This window comes from Elephantulus edwardii, unplaced genomic scaffold, assembly GCF_000299155.1.
Source record: "Elephantulus edwardii isolate Elephantulus edwardi_28Jun2011 unplaced genomic scaffold, EleEdw1.0 scaffold00275, whole genome shotgun sequence".
Taxonomy (NCBI): Eukaryota; Metazoa; Chordata; class Mammalia; order Macroscelidea; family Macroscelididae; genus Elephantulus; species Elephantulus edwardii.
Genome location: NW_006400025.1, coordinates 3,203,655 through 3,209,714, shown reverse-complemented (window position 1 = coordinate 3,209,714; position 6,060 = coordinate 3,203,655).

The window sequence follows — 6,060 nt, the reverse complement described above, 5'->3', positions numbered from 1 at the left end:
GAGTGTGGAAACTACAGAACAATATCGTTGATTATCACTGATTGGTGGCTTAGTAGTAAGAAATTGCCCTAGTAACACAAAAGTACAGTTTGAAACTATGAGCAATCTCCTCCTGTACAATTAACTTCCTCTGAAAAGCCACTGGACAGTCCGGTATACGTCGGGTTTAACTCCAAGGTACACAAGAACAACAACAACCACAACTATACTACTACTGCTACTACTACAGATTGCTGTTTAGTCAAACTACTCTCCAGTGGGTTTTCTGAGGCTTTAAATTGCATGAGAGGAGACTGTCTCTCTTTTCCATGTGGAGCTAGGAGTTGATTTGAGATGTGGCCTTTCGATTAACAGTGAAACTCCCTAAGGAGTAATTATCAAACATGAACTTCCAGTAAGAACTGCAAATGGAACTTGCAGTCCTCCCTGACAAGTTCCAGTCTTCTGAGCTTCTTCTGTCCTCCAGACTCCTTGCACTGAGCAGTGGAGAAATTCTCTGGATCTAAGTTTGAGAGGCAGGAGCCTCTGAGATTTAGGGGAGCTGTGGGGAGGGTATGCTGGACACCTACTGGGAAGGTCAGCATCTGCACAAAGGACTGAACTCTGCTCTCCAACTCCACTGGCTTCAGTTTCAGGGGCTCAAGGATGCTAATGCTGTTTTTAAAAAATGAACCCACATTAAAGCAATTTTCTGCTCATTAGATTTTAATCCAATGAATGCCTGTTCTGTTAATAAACTTCTAGGCTATGGGTTTGTAGGAAGATAGTTTCTGAGTAGAAGGCAATGCCCTTGCCTTTGATAAATTCACATTACAAAATTTTGACAAGCTATAGAATCCTAAAGTTTTAAAATTCCTTCATGTGCACTGCACCATTCTGTTTTTTCTATACCATACCCATGATGAAGTATATTTGTGTGCATCAATATCTATAGTGTGTGTGTATATGTACTTGTCTTTGTGGCAAAGGTGGGACCTGGGTCATAAATAATCCATATTCTAACAACATATATTAAAATGGACTGTGAGGTTCTATTCAATAGCTCAAAGTGACAATTTTAGAAATATGGATTTTGTGAATACTGTTATAAGAATTACCTGTAGTTGGGTAAGAGAACAAATAGAAAGGTGGTTAGCAAGGCCTCTTGTGGTCAACTTGAGGAAGAGAAAATGGGAGGGAAAGAGAACAGAAATAGAGTGAGCAAGAGAAAAAATAAGGGGGTGAGAGAGAGGGAAAAAAACATTGAGGATAATAAAAACGGAGCACAAGTCAAAAGAGGAGGAGGGTAGGACAGGAGGCAAAGGGCAGCTGACAGCTTCTGTACTTGGGGTGACTGTAGTGGCTCCAGAGCTCAGGGGAGTGACAGGAACTAAACAAGAGCTCTCTGAGCAGAGGAAATAAGGAGCTGGCACTTGTTTCACTAGAGGGTTGAGTTAATGACTTCTTCGGGGAGCTCGGATGGCAAAGGCCTCAGAGTCGGGCTGGTAACCCAAAGGCCAGCTCAAATTTACCAGGGGCTCTGAGAGAGAAAGAGGGACAATCTCCTCCTATGTGGATTAAAAACCTCAAAAATAGAGGGTCAGTCATGAGTCAGTTCTGACTTCAATGTCAATGTTTGTTGTTTGGTTTTATTCTTTTTAGTAAGTGCACCAGAAACACAGTGCTTAAGGAAATCATTGCTAACCAAAAGGACAGTACTTTGAACCTCTGTGGGAGGAAACTGGCCATCTGCTTCTATAAAGATTTACAGCTTTGGAAACCTTCTAGGGTAGTTCTACTCCAAGGCACACAACAGCAAAGTTCACTTTCAACTTGGATTCAAAGTTTCTGTGATATTAACTAAGCTGAGATGTGGAGTAGCTGGTGAATGACTTGAGGGGAACACAGAGCAGTAAGTGTTTGATGGAGAAAGCTGTTATGGGTGGGATTTGGCCTGAATTTGAAGCTCATTAAAGAGTCAGTGCAGAATGTGTGTGGCTCTTCAGTGAAGGAGACAAACACAGACCTGGCTATCTTGAAGTGTGAAACATAGAGAAAGATGACTTTTTTGAGTATGACAGACTGAGAAAAATTGGTGACAAAAATGTGCATATGTGTTTTCCACACTTCTCTACAGCTGGTTCCTCAGACCTGGTACCATAGCAAAAGGGGATTATACGCCCTAAAAAGGACATTTACTACTGCAGAAAGATACAAGAGGGGACAGAGGCAGTAGGTGTAGTTTATAGATTAAAGTTTGTGGAGAGGAAACTAGAGGTGGAGAATTAGTAGACCAGTTAGGGTCTGCTCTGTGACCTTGCCTACCTGTACCTCATTTTCCTACTCTAACTGGATAAATGAACAATCTCTGGGGTTCTCTTGGTCACAATACCATCAATTCTGGTACCAAGCCCAAAGCAGAGGACAGAAGCTTCAGTAGAGAATGCTGAGAGCTTTGTGCCTTGAGCAATTTATCCAGGCAGAAAAGAAACACTTTACATAAAACTACCTGCAGAAAGATGAAGAAAAGTGGGCACACAGTGGGCCCTGGGACCTTCATGATCACATAGTGGTCTTCTTCAGTCAACAGACTATTACTGGACATATACATTATCTTGAAGAGTGACAGAGCCACCAGGCACTTCAGAGCATGTTTTCAGAGAAGAAGCAACCCATCTAATGCCACATATTTACTAAATAGAAGAAAGAGCGTTTTACTTTTTCGACTTAAATTTCTGTTCACCTCAGGAAGCCCGTCCAGGTAAATGCAACAACTCTATGAGGAAGAAGATTACGGCAGAATGCCTTCTTACTCAACTCACAAAAACCCCTCAAACTCATTGCTCTTGAGGCTGAATTGACTCATAGCTGACCTTCCAGCAAGTTTTCAGAGACTGTAAGTCACAAGGGAGATTTCTCATTTCTCTTTCCCTCTCATTCTCTGTCTCTCTCAGACATTGGTGGATGTGAACTGGCAGAAAAGTGCCATCTTTAGGTTAGGAGCACAATTGCTTTCCCAGGTGGTGTAATCTATAAAGAGGTGGCTCCTCTCTGTCAGTTCAAAGTTGCCAGAGGCTCCTTGGGAGAAAAATGGGCAATCTCTTCCCTCCTCCTGAAAACCCACTGCGGGGGTCAGTGATAAATCGGCTCCTATTTGATGGCAATGAGTTTGAGCAGTTTTTGGTTTTGTTTCTCAATTTTCTTGAGGGTTTCACCATTGTTTATGAGCTTGGTTGTTTATAATTTTATTTTCTTAAACATTGAACATAGAATTGAAGCTCTCTTGTGTATGCTGGTTTGGGAAGCAGAGATTCCCGTTTCTCTGGGGCACAACAGGAGAGGCTCTGGAAAACATATATCCACCACTCCTCTTCTCTCTGTTGGTCCCAAATCAGTGCTTCTGCTACCATATCACTTTGACTTACAATAGCTAAGGGTTGGAGCAAGGCTTGTAGTGATGGGGGGAGGGCTGGATCAATGGATATACAGCAGATCTATAGGATTCTAACTTTGAATTGGACAAACAGAGAGACCCTTGGGCTCCTCTCCTGGGTTATTTCACAGCCTCTCCATACTTCCATTCCAAACAAATCTTCGGCATAAGACAGGTTCATGCAAACAGTGCAAAACCAATTTTCTAAAGTCTGTGTCACACACTTTACACTACTTGTTCCTTTTTAAGTGTATCAGCTTCTATTTTAGATCATTCTCCTGGTCTCCATTCTTGATTCTATTGTCAAAGCATAAAATTATTAGCATAGCAAAGACTCCATGGAAGGTCTTGTCTACTAATTCACCAGGATTTACAAGCTGCCTAAATGAAGCAAAGGCCACTCTTTTCCTTTCAAGGACTTTCTGACTCTGGATCTAGTCAAATGGCTGGTGATTAACTAACTTAACATATGCATAGCTCTTTCAGAGTGCTAATCAGATAAGTGACTCATTAATTCAATTCAACAGACGTCAGTTGTTCTTAGGTTTGCATCATTGTTATATGCTAATTGAGATTGTTAACACATTTAGTTTGCTTGGCTCCACAATCAACTCTCTTGGTACCAGCAGCCAGGAAAGTCAGCTGTCAGGGACCTCTTCAGAGTACTAAAGAGCAATGACGTCATTCTGGAGACCAAGGTGTGCCTGATCTAGGCCATGGTCTTCACAGATGCTTGCTATACGTCAGAGAGCTAGATAATGACTAGGAATGATAGAATGAAAATTGATGCCTTTGAGCTGTGGTGCTGGAGAAGAGTGTTGAATATACCACAGACTGCCAGGAGAACAAACAGGTTCATTCATCCTAGAGAGGGTGAAACCAGACTTCTCCTTGGAGGTAAGGCTTCTGAGACATCTTCCGACATAGTCTGGGCATGTTGCAAGGAGTGGCCATCATGCCTTGGAAGAGGGACATCATGTGTTGAAGGGTGGAGGGACAGAGAAAGAGAGGAAGACCATCAATGAGATTCAGTGACTGGGGTAATGAGGGTAGATGTGTCAGAGACCGTAAAGTTGGCACAGGATAGAGCAGATTTCAGGGCTATTGTACATAGAGTCACACTATGAATCGCAAGCGACTTACTTGATGACATATAATAACAAGAAGTTGATTACAACTCATAGCGACCTATAAACAACGTGATCTAAAATCTGCCATATCCTGTGCCATCATCACCATCTCTGATGTCCTTGAGCACACTGTTACAACCACTGTGCCAGTCCACCTTGCTGAAGGGACATAACAGTAACAAGGCAGCATGCTATAGTTGAGAGAAGATATTGTTATTAGGTGCCATCTAGTGAAAGCTGCCCAAACAAGCTGCTCTGCCTCTGAACATAGATCAGCAAGATGCCATGAAGACTGAAGAGTGTCCTGGTGATGTAGGTTGTACCCTTATGGCTGCATTAGGTTTGCTACAGGGAAAGTCTTCAGTTTTTGTTTCCTCAGTCCCGTTGTTGTTTGTTGTTGTTGTGTGCTGTCAAGTCGTTTGCGACTCATAGCAACCCTAGTACAGCAGCTCTGAAATCTGCTCTATCCTGTGCCAACTTTACTGTCTTTGACACATCTATCCTCATTACTCCAGTCACTGAATCAATCCATCTCATCAACAGTCTTCCTCTCTTTTTCTGTGTCTCCACTCTCCCATGCATGATGTCCCTCTTCAAGGACTGGCCCCACCTTGCAACATGTCCAAAGTATCTCAGAGTCCTTGCCTTCAAGGAGCAGCCCATAGTAGCCATTAATTAGAAAGAAGATAAAGCAATTTCTCTGGAAGGACGAAGGTGCTGCATAATCTTTATATACAAAACTCACCAAATTTATTAATTAATTAGTAAAAGACTATCAAGCAGTGCTGGTTCAGAGGTAGAACTATGTGGGGGATCCAGGTTCAATTCTTGGCTAATGGGGTTTTTTTTCCCATAGCTACCCCCTATCTGACACATCCATCCCGATTACCCCAGTCACTGAATTAATCCACCTCATACAGGGTCTTCCCCTCCTGCGCTGTCCCTCCACTCTGCCCAGCATGATGTCCCTCTCCAAAGACCTATCTCTCCTTACAACATGTCCAAAGTATGTCAGGTGAAGCCCCAGAATCCTTGCCTCCAAGGAGCAGCCTGGTTTAACCCTCTCTAGGATGAGTCGCAAGCGACTCGACGGCACATAACAACAACAACAACAACCCCCTATCTGTGAGAGGAGGCTTGTGTGTTGCTATGATGCTGAACAGATTTCAGCAGAACTTCCAGACTAAGATGAGCTCTGAGGAAAGACCTGAAGATCTAAGCCCAAATTCAGCTAGTGAAACCAGCTTGCTATGGGGCACATGGGTCTAATCTGTAAGCAGTCACGGGGATGGGGCCACACTGGGCAGCCTTCTGTTCCACTGTGCATAGGTTTGCCACAGGTCAACCTGATGGATGTTTACAAGATCAGCAAAGCAACAAAACATGGTATTCGAGAAATATGTGACAACTCTCATCATGGACATTTGTAGAGACCTCCTTTCATATGTTGTTGTTGTTGTTGTTATGTGCTGTCGAGTCATTTGCGACTCATAGCGACCCGATGTACAACAGCCCTAA